Source organism: Protopterus annectens, chromosome 1.part0, assembly GCF_019279795.1.
Source record: "Protopterus annectens isolate FY-2018-M chromosome 1.part0, PAN1.0, whole genome shotgun sequence".
Classification (NCBI taxonomy): domain Eukaryota; kingdom Metazoa; phylum Chordata; order Ceratodontiformes; family Protopteridae; genus Protopterus; species Protopterus annectens.
This window is the reverse complement of record NC_056725.1, coordinates 1,303,477,704-1,303,490,724: the sequence shown is the minus strand read 5'-3', so window position 1 is coordinate 1,303,490,724 and position 13,021 is coordinate 1,303,477,704. Positions and strand designations below refer to the sequence as shown.

General features: G+C 46.7%; 1 long non-coding RNA gene across 1 annotated transcript in view; it reads left to right on the top strand.

The window, feature by feature from the left end:
• Nucleotides 1-13,021, top strand: part of LOC122797760 — a 1,000,965-nt gene that overhangs the window by 190,910 nt on the left and 797,034 nt on the right. The window lies entirely within an intron of this gene.

The following is a 13,021-nucleotide window of genomic DNA, read 5'->3' as shown; positions in this document are numbered from 1 at the left end:
ACTGGAGCTGTGAATGATGACCCCCATCAGAAATGTACACACACCAATGCAAGAATGCCATAATGAGGCACACGCACAAACCAGAATCATCATAGAGCGTGTATTTGGGATGTTGAAATCACGGTTCCGGTGCTTGGACACATCTGGTGGAGCCTTGCAGTACTCTCCAGGCACGTGTGCCCACATCTTCATAGTATGTGCCATGCTACATAATATGATCCTGCGGAAACAGCTGCAGCAGGGTCAAAGTGGGGGAGGGCCTCACAGCCCACTGCAATTGCTAAGGCCAACACAGGCACAGAGGGATCCAGACCACGGACACACTGTGCCAGCCCCAGTAGGCAGACGGAGGTGTGCCCAATATGCCTACGCCATGGCAAAGAGGGAACGTATAGCACATACTCTGACAGTGTAGGCCCCCACGGACTGACACTCCTCTCCACCTGCACACACAGTAAAATGGATGGCACACAAACACGACCAGCTGTAATTTGTGATGTATAGGTGGCCCCCTGTGGAATCCTACATAGGCAGCCCTCAAACATTGTACACGCAACAGCCATTGGAACATGGAATGTCAACACCTGAACAGTACATGCGCCTATCAGCATCTGTCGGTGCTGTGTGTATAGGTTCTCAGGTACATCGATAGGTACACGCCCGATTGTCAGAGGCAAAACACCAAACGGGGCAAACAGTGTCTCCTGTTGCCACAACATTGAGTAAGCAACTGTCGCTTACTGGAGCAGAGGGAATCGTGGGAGCACATGTGTGTAAGCACTGTCCTGCACACACTCAGCACGGATTCCCCACTGTGTTAATGAGGGGCTCCACATAATGTAATCATGGATGTTGTGTCAAGGCAGGGGATGTACCCATAACAGGTATTCGTCACCCCAGCATGCTGCACCATGGTCGTATGAAGGTGTAGCACATTATCGGGTGTAGCTCATTGTAATATACATACCCAATGCCGGAGTACATCCAGTAAACATCACATGGACATACCATTAACTGGACTCATCAATATGTAAACTAACTGAGTTATCCATGTGAGTGCAGTGTGGAGTAACTGCTGTAGTCTACTCCACATACAAAAAGACATAATACGTGTACATCTCCCAGATGTCCAAGTGATATATGCAGTGACCATCGTGCATGTTCCCGGTCCCACATCCTGCAAGGGATGTAACATAATCCTGACAGCACGGGTAATGCATTCCGGATGCAGGTCATCAGAATATGTGTAGCACACGTTAGCGGGAATATGCATTGCCCACTGCTGGTAAGCGATGTTTAAATAAGACTATACGGATATGCGCGAAACAGGACTAAGCTTCACTGACCACTTCGCAGATCATGGTCAATGATGTACAGAACAGGTGAACCCAGCATTAGACACCCCTGAACAAATAGCGCCTGCTCTGAAGGGTAAAACGACCACTGCCAGGAGCTGAACAGGCAATCATGTATACAATCACCCAACACTATTGCTAGCCAAGATGTACCTACGGTAGGGTTGCCACATTTCAAATAACCAATGTGGGACATACGCCAGATGTCTGCAGGCTGACACATACACCCGGCCAGTACAAAAACCAGAACATCAGTGTTTTGCCTAGATAAAAGCTTATTCTAGTAATGGTTGTAGTTCCGTGTTCCGTGTCCTGTAACATGTAGGTGGTTCAGATACAGAATAAGTGTTGTATGCAACTACTACATAAACTATAGGGAATATGTTTGTCCCAAAGTCGCAGGACATTTGCCATGTTCACAAATATTTTGCAGGACACAACTGCACAAAGAGGGACTGTCCCTCGCAAAGTGGGATGGGTGATAATCCTAAGCTATGGCAGGTGTGTAATGTGATAGGTACAGACACAAACCTGCGGAGTCCAGGAAACACAGTATACACCGACAAACACACAATGAAAGGTGTAGCGTGCCTGTCACCACCCCTGTCAGATATATATATATATATATATATATATCTACACATATATAATACATATAGAAAGGGCGATAGTGTGATATATGTCGATATATAAGGAGTCACTGACATCTGCAAATATATAGATAGGTCACCGACATTCAAAACACCTTGGAGGTACAAATAAATAGGATACCACCAAGTATGGAACATGTCACACACCGACACGCGTAACCACGAGGCTGAAAGACAGAAAGAACACAGTACTGGAACAGTAGAACCGCGAGCAATATTATACCGATAGGAAGGGACATGTAGTCACTGCTGCCGGCGGTGCGGTCCACGTAGGTACCATGTACAACTGTGTTTGTGAGTGATGTAGCCTGTGTATGTGTGTTGAGGGTGCCATGTGCATTTCCGTGTGACTGTAATGTGTGTGTCCGCATCATGTGTCTGTAGGTGCCAACTCGGAGGTAGATCATTACGGTAGGTGCGGGTATAGCTAGCCGTAGGCATGCGGTAAGCACCTGTCCCACATTGGGAGGGACAGCCCCTCCCTGGGCAGGTGTGTCCTGACATGAAACATTACAAAGGGCAATTGCCCGAGAGTTTAGGACATTAGTATGTCCCAAATATTATGCAATAGTTGCAGGAAATAGTCATGCCTGTATGTAAGAAATGGAAATGCTACATGCAATATGATAAGTAGGCAAAGTCCAAGAACAATAGGTATGTAATGAGGATAAAAGTATGTGCTATCCTGTGTACTGACCGTGGCTATATGTCAGCCTGTAAACACCACTGTGTGACCCGCAAGTGTCCAACTATGGCCATATGAAAAGGTGGCAACCCATGCCACAGAGGGTCTGTCACCAACACCACTGCAATGACTGCAAATATCTGGGACAGACATACACGGGATAGCTGTCATTTAGAAATATCCCTGCACATATCACTGTACCTCCAGAGGTATGGAAGTATCAACCTCACCTGCATACCATATAGAAATGAATTAACAATGGCCCAATGTAAAATCCCATAACAGAAGTCTACTAAGTGATACATCTTTAATTAGGGAAGGAGCCCACACACATATATATGGACTATGTAGAAATGCAAGCCCCACAAAACCGTATATCTAAGTACACTCGCCTACATCCCCCACACTGGAAACAATAGCAATACAGACTGTAATCACAGCACAAACATCCAGTTAGTCAATTACATCTGCTGAACCATTAACATACCTTGTGAGAGACACATTTAAAGGCGCCATGCAAAATTGTAACCGTTGTATAATGGAAGAAACGGCGATGTTACAGGTGTTGTTTGCAATAGTCCGTTATCAGACAGGTGCGATGACAGGTACAGTCACATGTCAAACCACATACTCAAGCCATCACACACACTCCACGGGAGACATGACTCCAAACTACACTTGGCTCTACACATAGCAGTTGCAATTACATACAACAAAACACAATACAGGCCGTCTCCCCGAAGGTAGGGCAAATGGCCAACGCCCAAGTGGAGAATTCAATTATACCCCACTGTTGCCGTGTAATTGGTGAATGGAGTAGCTGCACAGCTGATGTGCATGTAATTAGTCACACAGGAACACCAATTGGCAGCAGTAAACCACATGTTGCAGGTATCGACGTATATAAGGATGACTTGCCAGATATGCAAACCACATGCTCATACCGTAAAACAGTTTAAAGAGTGATACAGAAGAGCGAGATAGAGACGACATACCGGAATGATATTAAGGTATGTAGAACACTCGGTATGTAACTGTATGTATAGCATGTTCTGTATTAACTATGTCAGTGTATGTGTAGCCTGGTTTGCATTAATTAAAAGTGTCTGCAATGCATAAAGTGGGAAATGGTATTTATGCAGTGATGTCTTGCTGATCATACTAACGCTTGTAGAAGTTGTGCGTCCAGAAGTGGGCCACAAGGTAAACAGCACAGACACCACAAGGGATGCAACATGAGGGCTTTAAACAGAACAATGCCATATGACCTGCCGTCAGTGGCAGGGTATGTCCAGCAAGTACGTGCCATAGCAGGGGATAGTATATGTTGATATACTGTAACAGTACGCATGTGTATGGGCATATAACGACAATGACATGTCTAAGGTGGTCCTGCTGTGCAAGTATGCTTTGCATTATGGGATACCATGTACAATATGTGTAATGTATAGTATAGTAGATTGATATGTCAGATATGCTACACAGGAGAACAGGCATATTATGCATACCAAAGGTATCATATAGTGATGTGAGTAGCATTATTTAATTAATTTATTTATAAACAGTTATGATGAAATAAATAATGTAATCCACTCTGTTCATTTGCAAAGGACGCAAACATTTCTCCCATACTAGAATAGCAGAAGAGATGTGACAGACAAACAAGAACATGATTGGCATGTACAATAACAGGATACATATGGCCTGTAGTCACGGGACATTGTAATAGCGTGATAGCTAATCTAAATGGAAGGGCTACTCCAGTAACCATGCACAAAGGACATGTAATAGCTCCACAGGTTCATAGTGGGGTACCATGCAGTCTGGCAAGTCTATGTGTAACAACAACTACAATGTTCACACCAGTGGCACCTCCCTAGGGTAGTGTCCTGTGAACAGAAGAGCCATGTGTAACCTGCACCTCTGCACATTACAGCCACTGCAGTGATCCCTGGTGTACATGTGTCCCCCATCCACCAAGTGAGGTATCACATGAACAGTGCTACTGAGTGTCCCTGCGTGATGTACATAGGAATCTTGTTCCAAAACATGGTGAGTGTCTGGTCTGGGAATGCAACCCCCAAGCACATCCCACCCATTGTTGCATGTGTGCACATATCCATGAGCATGATGCTCATAGTGGCTATTGTTTATGTTGCGTATGCAGAGTATATCCATTAACATAGTTGCAGACATGGGCCCTGTCTTTGCAGCAGAGGTCACCCCTGAGTATGTAGTCCGCAAATGTGTACAGACATGGTGTCTGTACTTCAGCCACATACATTAACTGTTGTAGCTCAATAAACGTCATGGCGTGTTAATGTTGTGTTATGTAAAGCTGTAGCTGTTGTGTAAGGTACACACTAAGCGGGGTGTTGTACCTTTGCATGTGTGTATAAGTCCGGTGTTCAGAGGTACAATGGGTGCCTATGTACCAGCTACACACCCAGTACAGACAAGTGTGGACACGTAGAAGGATATCCACGCCACAGTGGCAATGCGGTAATCACAGGACTGTGTACGACATGTGTGTAGTACGAACACGTACAATGTGACATGTATGTAGGGGACTAACACCTATGTGATAACCAGTGGGTGGATGGTGTACTGCAAATGTGATGTTCATACACCTGGTGCCATGCAGGTTGAGGCCATGATGTTCATATCAGGTATACGTCACAGTGACACCCATATGGATGGGGTCAGTATCAGCTGGTGGATCAACAACGGTGCTTGGTATGCAGTGGTCTGTAAAGCTAGGCAGGGAAGGTCCCTCTGTGGCAGCCTGTACCTCAGGGAAGCATATACCGAACATGAGGGCCCCATGACTGAGGACTGTGGTATGCCAAGTGTAACTGAAATGCAGTATGTGATATGGTATGTTAGCCTCAGTGTGTGTGTCCAGTCCATTAGCCACTTTGCATAACATCCTGAGACATATGTTTTGATGTGCAGGTGGATGTGTATGTTGTCAATACCAGAATGGTGAACGGTGCTGAAAGGCAGCGAGAGGACAATGTAGGCTGTGTGGACCCCCGTGTCGTCATCAACTACTCTGGTCACTGTATGAAAGGAGTTCACCAGGTGTAGGAGACATGCTGTGGCCCCAACAAGACCAACCCAGGTGGCATCAAAGGACCGGAGCACAACAAAGTCTCAGCAAATGATGTCCATGATGATGTGCCCTATAGCCGTGCAGAACAGTCCAGTCAGGTGTGTAGGGCAATAGTCCGAGTTGTGCATTGTGGTGCCACCTGTGTGGAGTGTAACTGTCTCTGTGTGCCAGTCAGGGGCCACAATGTCTGGTACAAGGCTATTACTGAATATGGTGTCCCAGTGGGGAGACATGTCGTTCAGAGGTTTGTGGACATCACAGCCTGGGATTTTGTAGGGTGACAAGGGGACAGTGTCCCAGGACATATAGAGTGCAGGTCAGTACTGTGTAGGTGTGACCACAAGGACACCGCAATGTTCCTGCAAGGAATGTGGCCCCGTAGGGAGTGAGAGGGTGTAATGTTAGCATTGAAGATATCAGACAGCATATTGCCAACATCACCTGTTTCTGTCATGTTCCAGAGTGACAGTCATATGTGTGAGCAGATGTGGGTATTGCCATTGACTACTGACATACCACCATAATGCCTTATGGTACATCCCAGAATGTGTCGCAGTAATGTGTACGTAGCTAATTATGGAGTATGTGATGAGGGATCCCATGGCCCTACCGAGGCTGACCAGTGAGTTACCCCACCCATGGGAATGTACACCACTGTGCAACAGCCCCCACCTGTTGTTGTAAAGTATGTCCATGGAACTGCACCCCCAGAGTGGCATCTGTTATCTGGTGTGTACCATCATGGCTCTGTGTGGAATAGCATGATCCATTTTGTCGTGTACGTGCTAATGAAGTGCACTGGGGTATGTCTCAGCCCTTGTACGTGCATTGTCCACCTGCACGTGTGTCATGACGTCAGCTACCGCTGTCATACGACATCTGTAGTAGGTGTTGTAGTACTCTTGTACTGTGTATGCCGTGAAGTGTGTGGTGCTGGAATGTGGCTAACAAGGGTGAGTAGCATATGTTTGGATTCCACCAATGAGGGGATAACCCCAGGTGTGGAACAGCAGTCACATGTTGGTAGTGTCCATGTCAAGGATACTGTTGGTCTTGGAGGTGGTGTGTATGGGTCGATCCTGCCGAGCGGAGGTTATGACTCACGGACAGCATACGCCTAATGTGTCGGTACATGTGTGGCTATCACAGTTAAGTGTGGGATACTGTCAGTTTCACATCAGTAGCAGCAGTCTGAGCCCAAATGTCCAGTACACCATGAAATGAGATCTGGTAACTGTGAGGTATGTTGAATCCGCAGCTTGTAACACTGTGTATAGCAGTTCCGGACACAGTTATTTACACGTGGAGCACCTGTGATGCATTATGCTAAGTAACCAGCTGGGATGTGTCTACAACATAGTGGAATATGGGGACACCTCAGCCATGGGTGTGGCAGTCCAGGTACATGCCTGAGAGGTACAGTCTGTCTATAACCAGTCATTGCAGGTGTGCTCTGCAGAGCCTAGAGGCAGGTCCCAGTCACTGCAGAGATATTGAAGTGGTGCAGTATCAGGTGTGCCTTGCCTGCGTGCATCACAGAGGATGATGTCAAGCATTGTGTTACATAACCACATGTTTCGCTAGCCAGTTCCCATTCTGGTGGTGACTGTTATTGGACACTGTGCAAGACAGGCAGTATAAAAGCAGCAAGAGTCCAACATGTGATCCGTACTCCCAGGGCTGACAGGTGCAGGTCAACTGTGCCAAAGCATCATGTTGTTTGACCAGGTCAGTCAAAGTGGACAGGTACCAGATGCCTGTGGAATGATAGCAGAAACATGGGCAACTGTTGGAGTGACACAGTCGGTCATTGTACACTGGTAAAAGGTCCGGATGACTGCAAAATGCTCCCCAGGGCTCGGACCACACCATCAGGGCTACAAGACTGGTGGGCTATTGCATGTCCCTGCACACATAGTCTGTGCCCTGAGATACAACTTCAGTCACACTAACATGGAAAATGACAGTCACATCATACCTGCTGAGGTGTGGCATGGGTGCATAGGTTATGTTGCAGAACCAGTTACCCGACAGCAGGATGTAAGTGACTATCACCTTGTGTAGCCTGCTGAGTGGAACAGCAGTGTGACCTCCGACAGAGTCACCTATGACAGGTGTGTTGTGTATGTTATGACACCCTATTGGCTGTATGTGATGGGCACACATGTGTCTGTGGGCTATAGGTTGGTGTGGTTGTGTTTGGTGATGTGGGCTGCCATTGGTGCCTACACAGAGTATGGAGGGGTACTGCACAAGGTGTCCTCGTATGTGTGGCCTGTGGTGGGGATCATGTGAGACTATGTGATGAGTGGGGTGTGTTGTGAATGTTACACATCCCCACATGACTGTCAGGTGCAGTCAGGGTTGGTGACAGTATAACCCCCAGCAGGGCTGCATATGTGCATCCCCCACAGGCTGTACTGTTGTATGTTGGGAGGTGTGCATTGACTGTGTACATGAGAATAGCTGTATTGCCACATGTACAACATAGTCATCATATTATTAGGCAATAGCACTGGTACGTGCCAGTTGGACATGCCTGTATATAACTGGTACGTGCCAGGTGGACATGCCGTATCAACCACCATGTCTCACGAGATATGTGAGTGATGTGTGTATGACAGCTGTTGTACTGTAAGCAAGCTGGACATGTATGGACAGACAGTGTACCTGTGAGGACTGGTGTGGACTGGGTGCTATACTAAGCAGTAGCTCATAATGTGCCAAGAAGCTCTGAACAAGTGCTGAGCATGAACATACAATACAGATAGGGTGTTGGATAATATCAACCTACAAGTGTTGATGACAGTCATGATTGGTGGCACCACATCAGAACACTGCTGGGTATGGTCTGCAAGTCCATGAACCATTATCAATGTAGATGTTAACAGTACAGATGTACAAGACAGTATGGATGTTTGACTACAAATGCCTTTGTATGTCACAGGAGTGTTCTACCAGTGGCCTGTTGACAGACTCACAACTACTAAAGGTGCTACAGTGACATGTGCATATCACACCGGTGTCAGCTACAGTAAACCAGGGTTAATGTGTTGTACCCCACCCTCATTGTAGCCCATACCACACAGACAAATGTCAGCCATCTGTGTATGTGAGGATGTGAATGGCCATGACCTATGGGCAATAGTTGTCAGAGTGTTGTGAACAACATACAGAATTGGCTGTGTGTGTGAGGTGTGTGACATATGTGCACATTCTGGTGGATGATATCAGCAATGTCACCACTAGGGGAATATCCCTGTACCCATTAAGTACCACCAAGGCTGTGGTCAACATTATGGACACTGTGTTAGGGATGGTGTTGTGCAGTACACCTCCCTGAGTTGGAGATGTCTCCATGGCCCTTTAGGTAGTCATCTGAGGTACCCATGTCATGACAGGATGGTATCCATGAGCATGGAGATCATTGGACAGGCATACACAGCACCCGTGTGACCAATATTGGAACACATATCACCTTCCAGGGGTAGGGGCCATGCGTGGATGGCCGATACCAGCCTCCACAATACTCACCTCCAGTATGCAGCATGTTATCCACCTTGCATACAGACATATGCCACACTATGCTGTTGGACATGCTACATGTCCATAGCCTGATCTGAAAGACATATGTCATGGACAACCACTGTCCTACGACTAGGATGGCCACATGCTGGACAGATCCCTGTGCTATACCTGTGACATACTCCTGCCATACCATGGAGCCCTGTCCACATAGCTGCACATATCATCTCTGTCATACATGGTGTGATGGCCGTATGGTAGATGTAGTATCAACTGTCTGGATCAGTAACGTGTCACTGATGCCCCTCACGGTGGTGTAACGGGTGTTGGATACAGCTAATAAACCCTTCCCGTACATGCCATAGCCAATAACCTTACCTGTGAATGACGTCCGACTAGCCATTGTCCCATGTCTATCTCATGTGCAACACAGGCGATCCGTGGCAGGATGTTGAACAGCTGTACAGTGCAGTGTAGATGTCTATGGCAAAACAGATGCAGGCACATGTTTCCATGTGTACTTGTGCATTGTCATTGCCCAAGTCCATTAAGGCTGTGTCTGTGTTGATATGTGACATATACACAGCATCAAGGTCAACAGCATTACCGTGGACACATCCAGGCATGTGCAGATAGGTAAGAACACCAGTGCAGGCAAACAGACATGCCCACATGAAGACAGCAGTCACATGCAGTATGAACACTGTAATGAGGTGACACACATATATGGAGATGATATCCAATGCATAATGGGTGTTACATGTGTGAGACGCATACATGCCAGTCGTGTCAGTGTCATGATGATTTGCAAAGATAACTGTGCAGATGTACTAGAAATGTATGTGCAGCTGTATCACTGTACATGTCTGAAAATGTGACCTGTCACCTTCATTATGTCTAACAGATAATGCCTCGTACATGCCTACCATCATACAGCCGACAGGAGGATGATGTCGTAATCCCGTACCTCCATGAGAACCACGAGGTGTTATTTAGCCATGTGCCACAGCACACACAGCAGTGGGATGACCTGTGGCAGGATCTTTGCAGGAGGGTCAACGAAGTGGGTGGCCACAACCGCACCTACCAGCAGGTGCACAGACACTGCATGGACTTGATACATCATGCAAAACAGCATGCCACTGCAATCACCAGGGAACAAGGTGGAACAGGTGGTGGGCCACCAACCCAGCCTCCACTCACACACACAGAGGAGCTACTGGCCAGTCTGGGGACACCCTCAGAACAGCTCCCATAAACACTAGCAGCCATCGTGGAGGTGAGTGTCTCCCAACCAATGAGCCTGGAGTTGCCTGGTAAGTCAGTACTGAACATATGGCCAGTATATCCCACGTACATGCATGTGTCACTGTACATCATGTAATGTAACAACATATGCAAGGTATGTGGACACACATGCTGCATACTACAGTATGCTACCCTGTGTATGCACCATACCTCTGAACTGCACAGGTATTTGCAGAATGTCCAGATGTCTGCCTGATATTGTTGGTGTGTTCCCCTTAATATCTGTCCCTTTCTGGCAAATAGCTGAGGATTGGAGTCATTAAATGATGACAGACATTTTTGTTTACGACTGCACATTCCTTGTAAAGTCCATGTGCATGCAAACCTATTATTCTAGCAACTTTCTAAGTTTGTAAGAGCAATATTTAACATCTGTCCCTATTTGTCCCCCATCATAGTTGGCTTTGTCCAGAATTATTGTTCTAAGAGGTTGAGAGGTATGGGACGCACACATGTGCTTACTATATGCTATTGTACAGGCGAATGTGTTAACTTGTACAGTACACCCTGTGGCTGTCATACAGTCATGGATAATGTTCATACTGCTGTGTCACCCCTATACAGGTACCTCTGGCGTGCCACACAGACAAGAGTCCATTGCAGGTGAGACTGTCATCGGTATCAGGCATGTCAAAGCATATATCTATTCGCCATGTGGCCAGTTAATACTTGTACACATGATGTTCATTCCAGACATAATATACAGGTCGCATCACCCATCATCCACACAGGCCACCCATGTGCAATATATACAAATGAAGTGACACACAGACATGAAACCACAGTATTTGTCATTGCTACATGTGTGTCCAGCTGTGCATACTACGGTGGAGGTGTTCTACAATGGAGGCATATGTACTATACAGTGGAACAAAACGTGTGGTACACAAAACAGTACCACACAGTGAGCAGTGATATGGGCAGCCCACAGTGTCACCATTGTGTTATATGCCCCTGCAATGGGTTCACACATTGTGATGTGCCATCCGACATGTCTCAGACATGTAGTGTTTTGGCTGCAATATTGTCACACTTTCCCATAACCCATACCCCACATACCACACATACACCTGTTGTCTGCATAGCCCTGTGGATGGTGACATATCCGACATCTATGGGTGTATGTCATATGGGACAACACAGACATGTGTGATAGACGGCCATCACACACATATGACCAACACGTGCACACATGGCCATGGGGGATGGCCAAAGACATGTGGCCACACAGTAGATGTGATGTGGATACACCCTGTCTCACTTTGTCCACACATGGTCCAATTTCAGCCCTACTAGACCAATTGTACAGGTGATGTGGTACGCTGCACATCTTAAATGCCTGTGCACAGCTAGTGGAGGTGTCACTGACGTCTACCTCATAAGATGTGTTGAACATGACGCCTGTGTCATAGCATGACAGTAGTCACCTCTACAGCTTCCACTGACAGTGACACCAGGCCACAGATACTGTACATTTCCCTTGCTGCTGTAGGACATCACTGTTAGCTGTGCACCTTGTGTGTGTGGTACATCAATGTCATGTGTGAAATGGTGAAGTAACAGGTCCCTATGTGTGGACATGGTTGCCAGGCAGCTAACACTCTGTAGTTATCATGCAGGGGTGTCATCTGTATGTCCTCCAGTGACCTGTCACATGACACAGCATGGTTTGGTGTGGTGTGTATACACCTCAGCATTGTGGGTCACAATCCACAGGTATGTCATGGGTATGCATTCAGTTCTGGATATGCAATGTGTACATATTATGCAAGGTTTAGCAATATAGATGCCTCATGATGCCATGCAATGGCACAGTGTCTGTACTTCACACTCTACAGCAATGTAGACGGCTCACATTCCCCTACCATGCCCATGCACATTTGCTCAACATGCAGTCTATCTGTAGGGCATATGGACAACACCACAATGTGATACCCAGTACGACGCTGTACATGTGTCAGGACACCATTGTGTCAGACATGTATGCATGTTAATGCACACGTCAGCAGATTACATGTCAAGGCCACATCAGCCATGTGTACTGTTATCCGGTTCTGGTCCACATGGTGTATCACGGGGATGCATGCATACTACCATGATCGTGTGAATTGCATGGCTAATGATATGACACCTGCTTTTTGTAGTGTGCATTCCAGGGGGTATGCTTACAAACACTATTGATGTCTGAGCCGCATGCTGTCAGCTGTATCACAAGCATGCTGCATGCCATCTGTCATATCACATGCATGGTGTGTCAGTGTGTGTGTGTGTGTGTGTCAGTGTGTGTGTGTCAGTGCATGTGTGTGTGTCAGTGCGTGTGTGTGTCAGTGTGTGTCGATTGTAATTTAGAGTATTTCTTTGCATTCACAGGTGATGTAGGTGC